Source organism: Formica exsecta, unplaced genomic scaffold (assembly GCF_003651465.1).
Source record: "Formica exsecta isolate Colony F162 unplaced genomic scaffold, ASM365146v1 scaffold116, whole genome shotgun sequence".
Classification (NCBI taxonomy): Eukaryota; Metazoa; Arthropoda; class Insecta; order Hymenoptera; family Formicidae; genus Formica; species Formica exsecta.
The window spans coordinates 1,489,842-1,494,573 of NW_021848499.1; the positions used below are offsets into that span (position 1 = coordinate 1,489,842).

The window sequence follows — 4,732 nt, forward strand, 5'->3', positions numbered from 1 at the left end:
AACATGAGATTAAGAAAAGAGAGTGAGTTAAAATCCTCCTGAGATAAAATTAGATTATAAACAAAATTTCGCGTTGTCGCGTATTTATCTACAATCCTCTAATTTTACCTCAGGAGGATTTTAACTCACTCTCTTTTCTTAATTCCATGTTCTACAATTTTTATTTTATAATACTTTTTAATAAATCTAATAATTTTAGTGTTTTAAGTTTTTTGGTGAAAATTATTTGTTTTATTTTTTGCGATATTCTTCAAAACGAAGCAAAAACGAGCAAATCTCTAAAGGACTTTTTGTCTTAGTTTATCGGTCCTCTACACGCTCCTAAAGTTTTGACATTTAAATTGGGGACACCCTGTATATTGTGTCAAGTTATATACAAATTAAAATTAACAGTAAACATCTCCTTCCTTTTCAGTTTTCTTTAAATAAGTATACGTTGGATTTTTTAAATGAAATTTCGCACACTTTGTGTTCACTGGCGATTTGTTGCTTTATGGCACGTTTACGTTTACGGCACGTTTGACGATGAACAGACATCGACTTCGGTGTAGAAGAGGTGACATCCAAAGGTGGTGGTGGTGTTGGTAGTGCGGCTGTTCAGAACTCCTTTCAGCCCTCCACAGCCGCAGTTGAACGCGATCCGCAGTCTTCGACGGTCGTCCGTTCGTCCGTTGCGGTTTTCCGATCTCGCAATTTGTCGCGAATTTTCGTTAATCTTGATCGATATGTCACAGATATAGTTACCCTAATCAATAACAGGTGAACTTAATTTTATTAGTTAAATAAACTTATATATCGCCTAATTCCTTAAATAAATATAAATTTAATTAATTTGAATTTTCTAATTTATAAAAATATTTTTTTATTTAATTAAATTAATGTTTTATTCCTAATCCTTTAACAGATTATATCCCGAAGACGCGCTTTTCCAAATATTGATATAAATGCGAGATAAAATGGAATGAGAAAAAAATTCTATTTTGTTTTGATACAGTTCAAAATAATTCTTTGATTTTATTGGTGCACATTTAAATTTTTCAAAGTTCGTGAAGTGAGGAATGTTTCGAAGCAGTACGATCAAAGCGATTGGATATTTCATTACTGGAAGTCGTACACCGTGAAATGTTGGTAAGAATTGCGCAAAGTTTATTTATTCCAATTGCAATTCTTTATCTGCGACATTTATATAATCGAGTAACGAAGTGTGTATAAGTGTGTATATGAAAAAGATAATACCGATACCGATTTAATGTTGTCTTGATGTGTCATGTGGTGCGATAGGAATTCAGATCACGTGGTTTCTGATTAAACGCATCGTTTCCCGGTATGTAAACAAACTGTAGAAAATGATAATAAATTAACACTACGCAATAATTTTATGTTATGACATAATATTTGTCAATAATAATAATGAGATTCTTAAAATGCATTTTATATAAAATTATTGAAAATCTATGACATTTGAATAATTCTTTTTTTTGAATATTTTTAATAACATTTTATAGCGCAATTTTTTAATTTCTGATTTAAACCAAATTATTTGAGAATAAAGAATATATCGCTCATATTTTAGAATTTATTTAAATTATTTAAATTATAAATTATTTTAAATTATAAATAAATGAATTATAAATTATTTAAAATCATTTAGATTTACTAGAATTTAGTTAAATACAATATTTATATTTGTCAATTAATGTCTAAATTTTTCATATAACAGTGCAACTATTATGAAGTTAAATATTGTACAGAAATCAATATTAATAAGTGTTATTTTAGTTAATTTTTTAAATTTAATTAATTTTACTATATATATATTTTTTATTTTTAACTACAAATCTAGATTTTTATAATATTCTTGATTATCATATTCTTGATGTATATGTATGCTTTATTAAAATAAATACATTTTTTATTATTATATAAAGTCAAACGCAAGCTTTCTTATAATTATTTATTGTACAAATTATTATATTTCACGGACATTTGGTAATACATTTTTCATTAATCTCCTAAATATGGCAACACTCTTGAATACATATCACTTTCTGTTTTCTATGATCTTTTTCTTTGGAAAAGTACTCTTAGTTACAGGATGTAATTTCCTAAAGTGGATAAAACGTATCCTGTCCTTCGTCGAGATGTCAGATGCCCTTAATTATATCTTTCGTTGGCACTTCGTTACGCGCATCGAAATAAAAACGGCTTAAAAAAGCCGTTTACAAATAACGATAGCATCGACAGGAAGAGAGACTCCGGGATGTCACCTTTTTGTCTCAGAGGGCAAGATGTCCACGTTTCGCGCTGGCCGCCCTTAATTGGCTTTAATTAATGACCGGCTGTCATCAAGCCTGTATGACTCACGACGGCGTGCAACTCGAGCAGAATTCTCGCGTTATCGCCTTTTTACACGTCGTGTTAGACATTTGTTGAGATCCTCGCGACATACAGGCTATCTAATATATTTGATAATGCAACGGTTCCTGCGATAATTTTGGGTAACAATAAAATCGAGAGAGAAGTTATAATATAATTTCATTAGCCGATTATATCTAAATTTATTAGCTAATTCATTGTCTAGTCTCAATCTGTCTTGCATATAAAAGTACAATCTCTTTTTCAGTTAAAACATACATAAATATAAGAGCCAGTTTATACATGTTTATACAGCAAGTAAAAAATAGTAACAAAATTAAAACAATTAATTGGATTTTTTTTATTACATCTTGTAAATGACTATAATTTTGTGAGATGAATTTGTGTTTTAATTTATTCTGTATAATTTATACATTTCTCGTACTTGGATCTTTTACTTAAAATATTTATACATGATTCGCACTTTTTATTTTGCTCAAATTTTTTCCTTCTATATGTATGTGTGTGTGTGTGCGTATTAAAAATAATTATGTTTTAGCAAGTTAATTTTCCTTACATTTTAAACTCTTAACATAATTTAAAAATTAAGGAAAAATTAGAAAAAATTTTCGAGAGATATAAGTATAAATATAACAAAGCGATAAAATATAACAAAACTTTTTAAAGAACAAGGAGAAAGATTGTCGATTAAAAGAATGATCCCTTAACTATCTTAGTAAGACCTGTAGCAAGCACTGAAGAAAGTAATATTTCTAAGAAGTCAAATTCACACAATAGCAACGCCCACACGCGATCGCTTTTGCGGTGATGAAATCGTTTGTTTGGGCAATTAAATTCGATGGAATTGTGTTTTAATCCCTTCGAAATCGCTTGAGATTCTCTCTCTAAGCTGGGAAATATTCGTCTCGCAAAGTCAATCTAACGAAAACGAAACGGTTTGTCGCCGAGGGACGAGAGGGAGAGAACCCTCCTTGCGTCGAATTAAATCGCGACCAGCGGGGAATGAATCATCTATTCCCGAGGCGATCGATATCAAAGGTTTTTCGTGCCGGTATCTTTCCTCGTGCGCACTCTTAAATATTAAAACGATATCGAACCTGTTATGTATACCGAAAACAAATGTAACGATCAATTATACAATTGAAACGAGCGATCGAGCCATTTTATGCGCGATGCGATGATCAGGAGGGAACGAATTTTAATTTTCAAAATTAAAAAAAGAGGAAAATAAATAAATTTTTAATAAAGTGTAATTTATGCGTGACATAACATCGAAAGTTATACGGTATATAATCTTTATCACACACGTGAGAACGGCGTCGTCGCGTCCGCAGTATCTTTCGTACACTTCCGGTTGCGACAATCTCTTTATTGTGCTGCCCCGCTGAAATTCCGGACGGCAAAAGAGGCGCGTGTTGAATCTAGAATCGCCGTTTATCTTGGCTTTTTGTTTCATTCAAGATCGACATATGTGTGTAATCTTCGAAATATATGCATTGAAAAAAAAGATACTAGATCCAAGAACATTTTTTTTTATTAAAAGTAATTATTTATTTAAATATTTGCAAAGGATTTAGTTATTTCAATCAAGCAGCAAATGTATTTTAATTAATAAAATATAAAATAAAAGCAAAGTATGCTTTTATTGCAAATAAAAAAAAGAATTTGTTTTTTTTATCTTTATTATATAAAATTATTTCCTTTAAAAAAGCATATTTAAAATTTTTGGCTGCTTGTTTAAAAAACACAGGTCTTCTTCATTTTAATAAATAATTTTTTATTTTTAAATAAATATTTTTTGATATTAAGATTTTAAATAATTCATTTTAAAAATTATAATTTTTATTACATACAAATAATAATTTATGTAATATAACAAAACATTTTTGGAAATAAAGTAGATATTTATTTAAGTACAAAAAATCTAAATTAACAAAACATATTTATTTTTGTTTATATTATATTGAAAAAAATTTTATTTTCAGTATGGATATATAATATTTTCAATCTTATTATCGATGGAGACATTTATATCTAATTTGCTATTAATTATAAAATAATTCAAATTGTATTGATTTTTGCTAACGAACATCAAATTTATATTAAACTGACTGGAAGAATTATATCCTAAATATATAAGACTCGTAAGGAGAAAATAATTTTTTCATAGCATTGATTACATTTTCCTTGATGTGTGACAGTCTTTATTCTAATTTCAATAGAAATTATTTCTGCGAGAAGAGATCAAGACGAAAGTCGTCTATTGAGAAGAAAGCGATTCTCATCGAAGATGAGAAGTGAGGAGATGCTAGCATGATCGACATCGGCGCGATTAGTATCCTGACGCTCTATCACA

General features: G+C 29.1%; 1 long non-coding RNA gene across 1 annotated transcript; it reads left to right on the forward strand.

Annotated features, from left to right (window-relative positions):
• Positions 1–502: 502 nt before the first annotated feature.
• Positions 503–1,368, forward strand: LOC115239453. Its single transcript, XR_003884630.1, has 3 exons — positions 503–759; positions 905–1,128; positions 1,282–1,368. It is a non-coding gene; the product is annotated as an uncharacterized LOC115239453 (long non-coding RNA).
• Positions 1,369–4,732: the final 3,364 nt, after the last annotated feature.